The sequence below is a fragment of the Varroa destructor genome, unplaced genomic scaffold (assembly GCF_002443255.2).
Source record: "Varroa destructor unplaced genomic scaffold, Vdes_3.0 BEIS01000004.1, whole genome shotgun sequence".
NCBI classification, from domain to species: Eukaryota; Metazoa; Arthropoda; class Arachnida; order Mesostigmata; family Varroidae; genus Varroa; species Varroa destructor.
In genome coordinates this window covers 39,952,659-39,968,645 of record NW_019211457.1, presented here as the reverse complement: position 1 = coordinate 39,968,645, position 15,987 = coordinate 39,952,659, and the positions used below count along the sequence as shown (strand labels likewise).

The 15,987-nt window shown below is 42.6% G+C and overlaps 1 protein-coding gene and 1 long non-coding RNA gene across 4 annotated transcripts in view; one reads left to right on the top strand and one right to left on the bottom strand.

Moving 5' to 3' along the window:
* The window catches only part of Ptp99A (Protein tyrosine phosphatase 99A), a 136,669-nt gene that overhangs the window by 97,979 nt on the left and 22,703 nt on the right, over window positions 1-15,987 (bottom strand). The window lies entirely within an intron of this gene.
* LOC147756191 (uncharacterized) lies at window positions 4,508-9,330 on the top strand. Its single transcript, XR_015327195.1, has 2 exons — window positions 4,508-6,456; window positions 8,030-9,330. It is a non-coding gene; the product is annotated as an uncharacterized LOC147756191 (long non-coding RNA).

Here is a 15,987-nt window from a genome sequence, read left to right as displayed (position 1 = left end):
CTAATTGCCCTTATAGTTAATTGGCACTAATGTGAACTCGATATGTTTCCGTTAACGATTCTTTGAACACGTACTGACAGCAACGGTGAACGACTCTTTGCCCTTTGATGTCCTAGGCAACTGAAAACGAAAATAATGTCTCTCTTTTTTTTTTTTTTGTATTTTACCGCAAAAATTAGAATCAAGACTGTCAGAGGCATTAATTTCCAGTTCAATCAAAGCAGTTCTGTCTGATCTGGCTGTTCTCCCGATTTAGAAACTGTTATGTTGTCCTTGTCAAATTAAACGACTTATATGAATTTAATTGTCAGAAGAGATTTAGTTGACCTGTATAAGTAAGCTGGGGAGTACGCAAAGCGTGCCGGCTGAAACGAAGACTCTTATAAGTCTCTCTGTTCTAACGGAATTCTAGGAGCGATAACATGTATTTCAATTATCTGAGTGTGAATATACGCGCGGAGTTATGCTAATTTAATCCTCTTCTTCCCGGGACCTTCCGCTGCACAGCCGCTACCTTGCCCGGTGCACTTCATGTTAAACGTACTGTCGGCAAGGATGCTTGTCGGTAGTTGACGTCAACTATTACTACCCAGACCACAAGCAGATTACGCTATACAACCAGAAGCTTCATTTCTGATTTTTGTCTCGTTTAGCTTTTTGTTATCGTCGTCTAGCATCGGTTGAATTAGCGCTTAGAGTCTGACGATCCGCTAGACTAGCAATCATGGTAAGCCAAAGAACGGAACTTGATCAGGAAGTGAGCAATGGAGTATATAGCACCGCATCACGGTGGCTGTAACTTTTTGACAGAGGCACACGATTACAGAAATACGTACGACCTACGACAATGGAAAGCTTTTTACGCTAACCATAACCGCTTGTGAAATTCGTAGCTGATTCCCGTACAGCATCATAATCACCACCATTTCTGAGGCCGAGAAAGAGACTGCGAATAGCGTGGGCTTGATGTGTTTAAACTTAACTAAATAGCATATTTGTGTGGTTACAGTCGCCGTTTCTTCTATTTAGTCTTGAGCCCATATATATATATATATATATATATAGCGCATTCGCACTCTCTAACGATCCTGGCATGGAGTCAAGGTCTCTGCTTTTGTTAAGCGTTTGAGTGTCGAAAAATTAGATAGAATCGACGTTGTTGATCGTGATTATGACTGATTGTTTCGCGAATGATTTACTTTTTTACACGTCTGCCATAGGTCGTCTCGCTACCGCATAATTTTATGTCACACGGACCTCACACACGTCAATAACAAAAATATTCGGTCGTTGTTCTTCTTGTATGTGTAATTAATGAAATGATTATCATTATTAGAAGTGAACAAACTCATAGATAATTTCTCGTATCGCCGGTGATAACAGCGGTAGTCCCCAAATTACGGCAGGCATGTCAAGTGGGATCGTTTGCGTCTAGCGTCAACTTGCCTGTGTTGCGAGATAACTGCAATGGTCCCTTTCCCAACGGTCGCAGCGTTCATTGTTGTTGTCCTATCATCTTCTTCTTTTTGCCTTTGTGAAGGTCTTCTTTTGGAAGATACAAGATCCTCCCGCATCTCAGTCCACTATCATTGTCTCGACGGATAGCTCTCCTCCATCGCGTACATCGTCCGCACTACAACTACTTATGCTTAAAGCTAATTCCTTTATTTATTCCTTAACTGACTACTAATAGTGGTAATTATTACCTCTGTAATTGTGTTCTTATTGTATGATGCGTTGATAACAAGATTAGCGCTTTTCTTCTATGAGAAGATTTGTTAATCCTCAGTATTGGTGATGGTGACATCGCTTCCGGAGGCGACATTAGAACTAAAAAGTACCGCAGCAACGAAACGACGCATGTATTCTCGTTAGTCGACCCGCTCTAACTACACAACTGACGCTGCGGTCAGTTACGAGTCTACGCTTATCTCAACTAGAATGATGACTACATCTAGCAAGGTTCAGGGATAACGCATCCTCTATGGATATGGCAGTTTATTCACAAAACATAAAGTGCGCCTTTCTCGATGAATCTTCTTCGCTGATTCTTACCTACGGAATATCTAAGCAATCAAAGTTGTGTCTCTTCTATTTTGTACTAAGAATAATTAATTCCCATGGTGCGGTAAGTCCGCGGTCCATGCGACGCAGATCAGTATAAACACAATATAACAACGCATATTCTCTCGGTTACACTCACACGCTAACGTGACGAATCCCATTTTTGTGCAAGTGCGTATCGATCAGACTGCAAAATGAGACAATCGGTCATCTTGTCCATCACTCCCAAATTGTCATCCGCCTCCCTCTTAACCGCTACAAGACGCTTTCCTAGGGATTTGGTCTAAGCGCTTTGGATAATTGTGCGCATAAGTTAAAGATTTCTGCTCATCCAAGTAGATGAGCGGCAGCTGCTTTCGCGCCGTGTGACGCGAGCACGACGCAAATAGATAGCCACGTTCGACTATGAATCGTTCGCTCAGACGCAAACCGATCGTTAGTTTTCCTCATTTCACGTAGCAAACGTATGATTCTGTTGAAAACTGTTCACAAACACAGCGGTAGTATTCTTCTAGAATTAGTATAGTGTTGCAGCGTTTGGGCAGAAGGTCTAGTCATTTCACATGTAAAACGTGGTTCGGGAGACGCGATAATGCGACCGGGACATGAACCCCCGCGAGTGCGCATCCGTGATCCAGAAACACCGGCAGCTCTGCAAGCTTAATTTTGGCTCGTGCCAATATAAATCAGTGGCATATAGAACGAAAACATGGAACGATACCTCCGGAACGTTTTTCCGTACAATACGCGATAGAAAAAGAAACAAGCAAATAGTGTATACTGTTCAGAAACAACGGTAGACGGGTCGGCCATTATGTGACTCATTTTAATGCGACCCTGTAGTCGATCGGCCCACAAACGTTTCCAACTACGGATGTAGGGAGAGAAAAATGTCCGACGCATGATAGCTACGCGTTTACGCTTTTCCCTTAGACTATAATATTCATGTATCCATGTGACGTCGGTAATTTCAAATGTTAACTATTCACTGAAATGACAACAAAACTAACAACGTGCTTTTTATCTCTTTTGTGCGAAGCGCTCGTAAAACTCGATGCGAGCAAGATGGACCCGATGGCATCATATTCTGAGACAAAGATCTTCTTGTTTGGCGCGCTACGTTGAGTAATTACATGGTCGTGTATGATACGACGATCTACAACGTACGGTATCTCATTATACTGCCAATGTCAAGAAGCGGTCAAGTACCGCATAACAAGATACAATTAGCCCGTCAGTTTAGCCTGTTTGCTCTGCCACCATTCGTTCTGACTTTTTTGACTTTCAGCCGTCACACGACCTTATCGTCACCGGTGCTACTACTTCTGAACGTTGACAAAATAGATTACCGATAGTCATGGCTCAGCTGCCCTCAACTGTCGACCCCCGACGCCCGATACCCTTTCCACCACATCACCCATTCACAATTGATTATTTCGGATCAACAATGCGCCAATAACGGCCAGTGTCGCCAGTGCGCTAACAGTTGAGTCTTTTGCGAGAGGTAAAAGTGAACACAGAAGGAATATGCTGTTCATTCACGCCATCAGCATCAGCGTCTTACCAGAAAAACGCAAAATGCAGTGTCTTGACAAAAAGTGTTTGTTCAATATCTCGAACAGGCTGCTTGTTTCTTTATCGGGATCGTCTTGATGGGCTAACCTCTTTATTCCAAGCACTCCTAATCGGCTCTCCTTTCGGTTCAAGCATTAATCGTAACGAATCCATGTTACCGTTCCGTAAACGTACTCTCACTGACAGAGCTAGAACATGGTACTTTATTTATAATATGCTTTTTTTAGCTTGGCTGTCACTGACTGTACTGTTGGCGGGGAGCCGGTTGACGGAATCGTCGATGAAATTCATGCCTTTTATCTATCGTGCGCTCGTATAGCAAAAATTAGTAACGAGAGCACTGCGGGCATCGGACGAAGACGCGCTATTTATTTTCTCAAAGAAAAAACAGATCGTTTTGAAGGAAGTTTTGCTCGCGTCGGTCGATAGCAAACAAAGATCATTTCTCTAAGATATCACTCATAGTCACGGCTGAAATAGTCGGCGTGTTATGATGAAGCGTTCGCGGGCTCACCCTTAGCCCTTACTGAACGCCGCTTTGGAAAATCTAAAAGCGGCTGAAAAACAGCCGAAGTAGCGTGTTCGCTCAGGCTAGCCACGCTCAATATACATATTGTTAGAAAGAACATCACAGAGCTATGAAAAGGTGAACAGCTGTGGATAGAACAATCCGTTAGCCGATCGGCTTGAAGGGATGGACAGACTAAAAGGTTGATAATAGGAAGAAAAGGGAACGAAGTTATACCGCAAATGACGCTAGTGCCAGAAGCTGGATACAGCTGAGCTCACTACGCCCTCGCATTGATATAACCGTCGTCTACTGAACAAGCGAGAAATCGTTTCAATTACCATAACGTTCACACCAGGACGGAGAGCAAATGCATCCAGCTTATTTATAGAGCTGGACGAGATGCACTCGAAATTCGCTTTGAGAAGACCCAGATTCGAAAGCGAAGTGATAATAATGAACCACTTTCTAACTAGAATCCATAGTGAGTAGCATTAAGAACTGTGGTTGATGACGCCTGTGCGGAAACCTTAGTTGTCCAGATGGCCGGTTCGCTTACCCATTAAAAAAAGGAAGATAGATATATCGATTTCAAGCGGAAAGCGTGAACGTTTTGAGAATACAATAGTATTACCTTGATGATTATGATAAGGGCAGAGTGTCGCTGCTAATTGATTTAGCACCTCATTGGATGTGCTGGGATTTCTATCGAGTTGTTCGTTTCGGTTACAGTTATAGGCAGACATCTAATTTTTAAGAAACCGGTCAAGTGCTGAAGCGGACGAAATCAAAAGGCCAACGCAGAGGTCTAACGCGCACCATATACGAAAACACGTTTACCATATGGCAAAATATAGATTATAGTGGAGAAAGCTGTAACCTCTGCGCGTTGATTGCTTCAGCTTCTAGCAATTTCCGATGTAAATTCATTCGGTTGGAAGGACTGCGTTTGGGTCGCAAGTGCGCAACAAATCGGTAGCACAACTTGATGGCGTAACAACTTTTTCTTCCAACCCACTTATAGAACGCAGTAGCTGACAGGATGGCAACACAATGGCAAAAATGCTTCAACTTCCAGGTTTATGACGATGTAAACGACGAATGGCGCGGGACCGCATCTTCGGCTGACCAACGCTCGAAGCGCCAGGGAAGTGGCGCGCTCATTCGAATGCTGCCAAAGTGAACACGACTCATTGAGAGCTGTGGCCACAGCATAAGCTTAGCAAAATGATAAGAGTCACGCAGGCTGCGATAACCTTCAGCAGTTCACAATCGTTCACTCTATACAACTCGTTTCGCGCTCTCTCTCTCTCTCTCTCTCTATATATATATATATATATATATGTATACATGCGTGTGTGTGTGTGTGTCTGTCTGTGTGTCTGTACATTTATGTCTACCATGGGTGCATTACATGACTTCGAAGCAACAATTGTCATACGATTGCTCTTGTATGCCAGCGACACGCCTCATCTACTCTTGCTTCAACTAGAGAGAAGCCGTGGTTCGTTAACGGTTTTACTTTCTATCAACGAACGTACGATGTACAAGTGTAAGCCAACTGGTTTCATAATATGGAAATTAACTATAGATTATATAATAGAATAACTAGACAACTATAGATTATATGCAATTAGGTGAGACTATTCATTTGATCATTTCTAGCCAATTTTCTCTAGATACTGATTGCGAGATGTTCAGTCGAAATCAATATTTTTCAACTAGACAATTATCCCGACACACAAAACAAAGACAGTTGTCCTTCGTTTTAATGCTTTCGTTTAATGTTAATGAGTAATTAGCTTTCAAGCTCGGCTAAAACTTGGATGGCTATTGAAAATCGTTGTGATGATGTAAACGTATTTGATGTAAACAAACTGAACCTACGCAGACAACTTCCCGCTAACTCCCGCCACCGTTACTGCAGCCGCTGAACATCCTCTTGACCTGAGAGATTCCGCTAAAATTTCTACTGCCATTTCATTTCTTCGGCGATATTCGAACGCTCATTGCATTCTTGAAATTTGCGATCTAATCTAGAGCATTCGTGAAAGATGCGGCAATAGGCATAGTTAGCTTAATTCAGCGCAGCATTGCTCGTCCACAGATATATCATCTGGGTTTAGAGCTGGGAGCTGGAATAGGGATTCGAGCTTCCCGCTAGTGTCGGCCCACAACTACAGTTTTCGAAAATTGGCGATAATGATATTCTTTATATTAGTTGTCGTAAGGTTGCAGGTCACTTCACAACGATGATTCCCGTGGTGATGAATTTCATCTGTGCGATTACGCCTAACCTAGTTCATCCGGTAGGTTATCTCTCTATAACTCACTTTATATATGGTTTAACGTGGAAAATCGCAATTATCACGCAAGTAGTAGGCGTGTTGGTTTGCATACTATGCTCTCTCTCTCTCTCTCGCTCTCTCTATGTATATATATACACACCATGTCCTCTCCCTCTCCCTACACAAACATAAGCATTCACGCGGGTTTCTATCCAAGTTAGTTTTTTTCACAAAGCATCATCTACTTAGTTTAAATATGATTGCTTGCTCATTAAGATGAACATAAACTGGGCAGACGGGCGTTTTTTGTTTGACCTGTACGCCTTTTCTTGGTGATCAAATTTGCTTTTCCTTAGTTATTTGCTATTCTGAGTTCTTACCGTCTGTATATTGGAAGATGAAATATAAAAAAAAAATGCAGTTCAGGAAGGAGGGCCTTTGGGGTGAGTTTGGGTGGCTTGCTATACGGTGGTGTCAAGACGTCTTTCGATATTTCATGACTGGCATGATCCTGTCGTACTGAAGCAGGTTTCTGCCCTGCAAAAACGAGCGGAGATGGACGTTACTAAAATGACACTGCTGCTTCCACCACGATGTCCCTGGTGAATCGTGGTGGAAGCAGCAGTGCAATACGTTCTTTTTTAATTATATTGAAAACCACGATCAATACCTTCCAAGACCAGAATATATGCAATCTTGGCGTGTTAGTCCATTAGTCTGAAAAAAATCAGGTTACAGTTGCCTTCAGATATTTGCCTTCATTGAACCTCTGTACAATGACACAGATTTATTAACCTTCGTTAAAAGACACTTGGCTAACGACAAGCAATATCCGATTTCGCATACGTTGTAACCCAATGGGAGCGGTTTTAATAAAGTTTATGTATACTATAATATCATGAATATGGCCTTAAAGGGCGCAGTTCTATGTGATTTTATGTGGTGAAGGATACCATACAGGTTTACTTTCGTCCTTTCGGAGTGAAATGTACAGTACGCATTCTATATACGGAGAGATAAAATAGCTCGCCTTATGCTATCAACAAAATATCTATGGCCTGAAGGCCACCTCATTCGCAGCATTGCAGAAAACTAAATCAGGCCTCAGTTACCTTTGTGATCACTGTTCTTGCTCTAATGAATAATGAAAACGAGATGTTAAATAGATTGATCCTAGAAAACCAAATATATCAATCTGAGCTGTCTTCGCTTTCTGTATTCTTATAATCGATAGCATGCACATGCGTTGCCATTGCCTAATATTACTGCGTTTGTTCCACCGGACGTCGGGGCTGGTTCATTTATAAAGTCACTATACATACATGTAGAGGGCGAGCACCTCAAATAACTACTGTTCGACTAACGGTTATTCGTGGATTTCTGTGTAGTGGTTAGTTGTCTAGTATATGTACTTCAGCCAACGCACGTGTGTACTATATCTGGGAACCATACGCGTGGAAGACCACTGCAGACGGCAAAGTTAATCGTCGTTGATTCTTCAATCGTTCTTGTTCATTTTGTCGTTGTCGATGGCTGTAATGTAGTTATCACGATTTTTTATGTTGTTTTTCTCTCTCTGTATTTTCGACTGCAGCGGTAACTTGTCGCGTAATGGCCGATTGTTCGTTTGCCGCTGCGACGGCCTTCCCGCGACCGGCCGAATCCGCTAATGCCGACTTCCCTTTTGCGGAATGATCCTTAAGAAGGGACAAAGAGCTACGCAATGATATTATTCATATAACAATCAAAAGACTATGTAATGCTACCACAAGGCCATCGTGCCAAGGTGGTCCGCTGATCGTTCTTCAAACACCGATCCTGTCTTGTCACATGTAATCCTGTCTGATACGTATAGTCAGCTGGACTCTCAGCGTCACAGCATAAGTTATATCAATCAAAATCAATTTCATTGACAGATCTACAGTTAGAGTCGGCTTATAACGTTTTTTTTTCTCTGTGCTAGCTAACTTCGACGCCTTGATTGGGACGCCAACGAACGGCAGAGGCCCAGGATGAGCGCGAACACTTATAGCTTCTATAATGTTGTACATAGAATAGCGCTTACAGCAGTTGCAGTGTGGTAGCTATTTGTGTTTGATTTTCTTTCGGAAAATGATTCAATAGGTAAGAAGAACGACCAGTAACAAAAATTCGCAAAGCCTACCAAACCTACGTTGTGGCAAATATGAAAACGTGAGTCAAGCAAAAACCAGTGGAGGATGCAATAAAAAAGAAGACGGCAGAACAGTGTGATAAACACCTTCAGTAGCTCTTTTCGAACGCATAAATATGATATCAATTACCTATTGTATTAAAAATGATGATTGCATCCGTGTGTGCTCTGCGTAGGACGGGAGCGGTACACGGTAGCGGCACGGAGGCATAATGTTAGACAAAAGGTCATATTTACGTATTTTTTTTTATAAACTAAATTTTTTTGCGATAGATTAAGCTTAGGTATTGAATAGTTGAGCAGGTAATCGTGCAGAAAAAAATAATATGACAGTGCGCGGATTTATTATATACATACAGTGAATATGATTGAATATATATACGACTGAATTTTGGAACATTGTTCGAATGGATGACAAAAGAAGAAATAAGCAGAACAGGAAGTCCTTGAAAGCGTCTTCGGTACATTTTCGTCACAACACATCCACCGGCCAGCAAATCCATTATTATATTCGGCCAACATTGCACCAAGAGAGCATAGTCCACTAGGTAAACTATATATCTGTATCCGGACGCCAGCATCTCTTCAGTTTCATCTCGATACATTAGAAAAACGTACACTCGGGAAATCCGACAACGGCAATGAAATATATGTATGTATACATGAAATGTTTCAAAGATAAAAATGGGAATCGAGTACTAATTGAGTCGATAAGCCCCAAAGATTTGTCTTTTTTTTTAGATTCTCTGCGCCATTTGTATTTACTGGCCATTTTGAGCCCTTAGCACATTTGACCTATAATTAGCTCAAAACTTAACCTTGCTAGAATTTTTCGGACGCAAGGCGGTTAAGAAACACTAACTAATTCATACCTGTCAATATCGCTTAACGCACGCTTGTTACTAAACAGCCACTTGCGACTTACGTAAGGAATGTTTTGAAAAGGATTAGTAGTAATTGGTTTAGGTCTTGAATTGAAGATGTAATCAAATCTATATGCAGCCTCAGAAGCGATTCATGAGAAAAAAACTCAGGTTTAAATGCCCCATCCTACACAGGTAGACGTGTATGTTCAGCCTTAAAGACGATTCGGTTTCTATGAGCTTTAAAAATAAGTTGCATAAAGAGAGCCGATCTTATTAAGGAAATGCGAATAAGTCGACGCGTTAAACCGTTTCAACTACGACCATCTTCATGATCCACTTTGCCGTTTTCAACCTCGAACTACCCCGCGACTCACTTCATATTAGCGTCGAAGTGTCTACGATAGAGACACCAGTGTCATTTTTCGACTAAGCCTTTTGAAAGAAACCAGAAAAGTTGCCATCGCATAAGTTTGCCAACAACCAGTTCGGTGGAAGCGCGTCCAGACATTGCTTTTGCACCTAGAAACTTACGTCTTTAGCAATCGATGCGTACAAGAAGATGATTACGAGACCTCGACGCTATCACATTTTGCTATTAGTAGCTATTGAAGATAGCTGAGCTAACAACATAGCTAAAGATGGCCAAAGTGAGTCGGTGTTAGACGCGCACCCTTGTCGATGTTCTGCCATCGTGCCAAGGTCGTTCAACGGTACAATGGGTATGTACTCCTGTTTAGCATGATAAGTTGGCCGCGTGCAACAGTGGCGAGTAATGCTGCCGTAACATGACAGACGCAGGTAGATTTAGAAAGAAGGAACTACAGATATGGACAACGAATTCACGAACAGGAAACACACCTGGTCTTTTTTTAAATTGTGCCATTCCTCAGAATGCTTCTACGCTATCCACAGTATAATGCATCGTGGCTTAAAGGGGGTCCTTGCGTTTCTAAACCACCAATAGCTTTACGAAGGCTCATGTACGCCTTGCAAGCTTGATTTTCCAATCCTTATTCTTGAATAGGCCTCTTTCGAAGCGACCCTCGCAAGACAAAAGAACCAGCGCGGGTTGGGAACCTTTTAGCCCTCCTGCCGTGTATTTAGGAAGAGATGCGGTGTCCTCATCTCATGTGCGCGTATTAGGCCTATGCCTCCCTGTGCGAAACCGTAACGATACACCCTTAGGGGAGGTTGACCTACTGATAACAGTAATAGTTGATAATACAGTAGCAGCAATATGGCCGACAAATCGGCGGTATATTTGTTCGTTGCTTTTGTATGAACCTGTGTGGACCCATGCGTAATACCCACTAGCGTTCCCTCAACACGTGTTTTTATGTCGCCGCTCTCTTTTCTGTTGTTGGGTATTCCTGGTTGAGGGACGCTATTCACGACAGTACAACTTCTGTCTCGCGTGCTTAGACAACTTACACATTAGAGGGTAGCATACATTGTTTAGCCGGTTTCAACGTTAGCTTTAAACTTAATGAGGAATGGAAAGACGCAGAGGGTGCTCATCCGGGTGCTTTGAACGGATCATCAAACAGGGCTAGCAACTAAAATTGTGAAGCTTTAAGCGCCGCTGTCCGTCCTTGCTCTCTTCTGGCTTGTCAACGGGAAACGTGACAAACCGGAGACAAATCTGCTAGCCAGAGTTGTTCTACATATATATATATATATATATATATATGCATGCGATTGTATCTACAAACCGTTACTATACCGCATAAATGGATGAATAGCGATTTTGTTGATGGAGCCGGCGGCGTCAGCGGTGACAGAAGCGCTGGGGTAGAGCGTTATAGGAGAACAGTTTACTTTTAATACATTCTATAATCGTATGCAGCTGCAGCAGCAGTAACAACTACAGTTAAGACAGACTCTTACAAATATTGCCCTCCAGTACGACCAGTTTTGCTTTTGCGTCGTTCAGGTGACAGGGCCGTAGGTCTGCTCTCCAATTGTGACCAAAGGCACAGCATTTGCATAGGATTCGGGGGTAACGTTGCTTCTGTTAATGTTTGTCATGAGTGACCTATGCCTCTGTATAAGGGCCTGTATCTTTATAAGCTATTCACTCTTCAGATGCAACCTATGTGGACTTGTATAGCTTGTCGTACCACAAGGCTGAATGAGACGTACCTGAAGGCATATAGACCCGTACAGCCCGTTACGAACTTCATTAATTAGTTTCTCAAAACTGCAATTTCCAATTCTGAAAAACTATTAAGATCTCATCGAAGTGACTAGTATCAGATCAAAAAATTATTAATTCACACAAGGACTACTTTCCGTATATATGATATCATATATTGGTATAGTAGACACGCCTTACCGATAACGTCTATTTGTCATCAGACATTATAAAACAGATGTAGCTTGAATTATTTAAGCTCAAACTTATATATTCGTCGACAAATAGGTAAATTTGACAAGCCTGCGTCCTGATGGTACTATTGTCTGCCTTCCGAGCTAAATACGTGCGAGGTCTTCTTTATATCGAGATCAAATACTTTTGTGCTACAAATAACAAGACGTCCATTCAAACAGCGTGCAGTGTTCCTCAGGATTTCCTGTGGCCCCAAAACATCCGTCTGCCGAGTCGAACGACCTGGCATCGGCATAACGAGTGCGTTTGACAACTGATCTGCGAAGTCCAAGGTGCCTCTAGTGTCGCTTAAAGCTGGCACTTGTCGTAATCCACTTAACTGCCGATCGTACGATTTCGTACGTACCAATGTGTTACAGGCTATCTGCATGCAAACCCAGGCAAGTTTTGGACCGCAATGCCCAGTGGAAACAACGTGACATCATGAAGTTTGAGGTCAGATAGGATGCCAATGTGCCAATACTGTCAACAGCAAGATTACCTTGCTACGAAGAGTAATGCTTTAACAACATGAGCGGGCGCCATTACATAGACTATCGACAATGAAGACCGAGAACGGCTATTGACGTTCTGCGAGGGTCTGCGCGAAGTCTAACAGCCATTGCCAGAGCAACGCTACTAAACCAGTTTCGGTGGAAGCGTTGCATGTTGACGCGTTGGCGAACTAACAAATGCTGAACAGAGTTCTGCTTCCTGCCAGCGAGAATGACAGCAGGGTCTGTGTCTAGTACCATTTAGGCGTCATAGTGTTTACCTGCTTTTTGCCGCATCTGGCATAGTGGCAAGGGTAACTCTTGCAGAGCAGAAGGCCTGTAGTTGTGAGGTCTAGCAGCCTGGGCTTAGCATAATACGTAAGGTGTCGGGCGGAATAGCTTATGTGCACATGGCTGAATGACGTACTAATTGCCAGATTATCGACTATAAAACTATAGCAACTATTATTTTAACGGGGACACTGACGAGCCTGCCTCTTGGCATATTTCGCTGAATGGCTAATTAAAATGGATAATTTCTCTCTCAGTGGTTATTTGGGGGTTCGGCACGAAAGAAGGTAGGGCCGGGCAAATAAGCCGACGTTAACTGAAGCAACTGTACATACTAAAGACTTGCGTATAGCTGGTTCTCGCTCAGCTAACGCGTAGTTCAGGTGTTATCATTAAGCGAAAAGTAACATTTAGGACATAAAACGCTACAGTATTCCGTGAAAATAAAAAGCAAATGAAAAAAATAGGTTCATTGTTGATTTTTTTGCAGTGGCGACTTATATACGCTGAAATGTTTCAAGAGAGAGGCATCGATCAAGTCTGAATTCTTAATATTTAACGTTGGCACCAATTTAACAGCATCCTGTTGTAAGCGGTATGTGTGATTAAATAAAGAAGATCATAAATTAGTAGGAAATAAAAAAACTAAATAAATAAATAGTAGATATTATTTTTATATTTAGTAGCGTAGTTAAAAACATTAGTCAGCATTCTAAGCCATAGTTATGTATTCGTCGTAACCCAAACAACTATAATCGTCGTTGTTTTCGGTGTTTGCCCTTTTGGATGACCAAGGGCAAGTCCGACGCATTCTGCTTGTTAGGCACATCCTGAAACCTTGTTAGTTTATTACAGATAGTAAATATCGAAGTGGATATACGCAAACCTTTATAACTGGTGTTGGATAAATATATTGAAATAACTCTGCGGTACAATTCTACTCGATACAATCACCAAAGCATATATCAATTATATGGTCTGACTGGTGCAGCCCTCTGTTGCAATGAAGACATCGTTTATCGAGTTAAGCCTCAGCTGAAAACCCGTTTATTACCGCATTAAAGATGAATGTACAAAGCTCATGGGCGTAATGATGTATAATTAACTGGTTTTATAATATTCCATCCAAACGCTAGTATTACACAGACGCGCGGTATAGCAATGTAATATATTCTCCAATTAAAAATTGGCTTCTACGTTAAACTATCGAAAATAAAATTTAAAAAAAACTTAATTATAACTTACAAGTATAACCAAGCATACACCAACATAGAATAGCAAAATATATTCGGTTGACAAGCAGTAAAAATAGCGAATTGTTGTTCTGAAGGGCTACTGTTGAACGAATGGGTTGACGGAGATGACAGATATCCATACGCTTCCAACCAGTCCTTCGCTGAGATTGGACGGCGCTCTTCGTTAAATACCTAGTGATTTGCTCTGTCAGTTTTGCCTTGAAGTACAGCCAATGCACGTACTCAAAGCTGGGCTTGAAAGAGCGGCGCGCTATCGCGGCAGCAATGATCAGACAATTCAACCTACTCCCGCAATGCATGAAGGGCCTGGATCATCGATCCTCTCCCCGAGTAAGGATGGATGGGCTAGTAATCCTTCCCTATCTCAGGTTTATGCAGCAGGCTCTACTGATTTGCTCACGCCGTTTCTCGCGCACCTACTGCTTCTTGCTAGATTTTTATGACTTTCCACCCCTTGAATGAATGAATCCGCTCCCTGTCCGTTTCGATACTGAGCGCGCGATATAAATATTATACCGAACCTACGAATACCGGCGCTTCCCTCTAGGAATATTTCAACTATGTGCTCGATTCACATTTACATGTGTTTAAAGACAAGACATATATGATGCACATATGCAGGCGACGCTACAGTGGAACCGACAAGGCAGGCAGCCAGGGTGCCGCGGACTCGCCATTCGCAGCTTATTCCTATCACCAGAGACTTGTAACTGTCGTTTAAAAGGAGCACAAGGAGCGGCGCGCAAAAGTATCCACGTCAGCTAAAGCTACTCTAGCTAAAGACGACTTCAGGTTGTTTATAGTTCGAACTTGTGTGTCTACAAATATCGATTACCACTACAGAGAAAGGTATGACGGGGGAAAATTTGCGCTGGAAAAGCAGGTAGCGATGATGGTGGTTCGGCACACCAGTGTATTCGTATAGTAGGCCGACGAACAAAATCTGCCATCAGGCAAGTAAAAACGCCGATCTGCAACAATCATCAAACGTTGGAGAGCAACAAGCTGGGAAACGCTTAAGGCGTTCACCCGGTCTCATTGAGCACTTGATAGGACGCGGTGGCAGTTATCGTATATGAGTACGGGCTGGAGTTCGAGTCAACTGCACAGGTTATGTCTGCAAGAAAACTTATGTCTATTGCAGCGTATTTCAAGAGTTAATTGAAGCATTTGGGTTTATGGTGTTATGGACGAAGGCTTGTATTGCGTGCATTTATCGCATAACAACGACATGAAAACTCTGTGAAGCGAAGGTGGCTGTCGCCATGCTATAGTAATAGACGGGTTCGGTAGGGCTACTCGGAACCGAACGAGCAGCTTCTGATGTTCAGAACTTTCCGCTTTCCGTTTTGAAGTTCTGCATCTCTGTACATTACCCCTTCGAGTAGCTGCTTTGTCGCCTGCCCTCTCTGGATAGAAAGGAACGTTGCCTTGAGCAACCAGTGGCGCGAAAACGGACCGTGGAGCCCGTCGTGTAAGTGATTGTCTTACTGGGGTGGGTCTGTGCCGTTGCCGTAGAAAAGATTAGAGATCCGGTCCAAAGGCGGCCATCGATGCAACAAGCAAGACAGAAAAAGGCAAAGATTGAACGAACGAAAAACCAAAGAAACGAATCGACGCGACATTACGATGTAACGAGCTCCGATGGTCGAGATTACTACTGCAAACGCAGAAGTCGGCACGAGCGTCGAGAACAAGGCTGGTGATTAGGTCTTTGTCGGGTAGTTGAACGGTCTGTTACTGTGCCTACGAAATTGATTTACATAGTGGGGTTCAGCGGAACACTGGAGCTGGAGAAGACGAAAGTCCGTCGGAGAAAGCGAAGAAGCAGACGCCGGCCCATACAATCAAGGACATGTTCTTCTGTACTGCATCTTTGTCACAAATTGCAGCAAAACGAAATGAAAGAGACGGAGAGCATTCCAGGCTCCAAATGCTAAATAGAGTATCGTTGAATTGATCTTGAGTAGGCATATTGAAGTTAGTCGACTGGCTTTTTATTGCAAAACTTTAAAATACTATTGTTTCACATATGTGAGACTGACACAAAGTACAGCGCAATCATTTTTGTCAAAAAAACAGATTCGCATAATGTTGAAAGCTA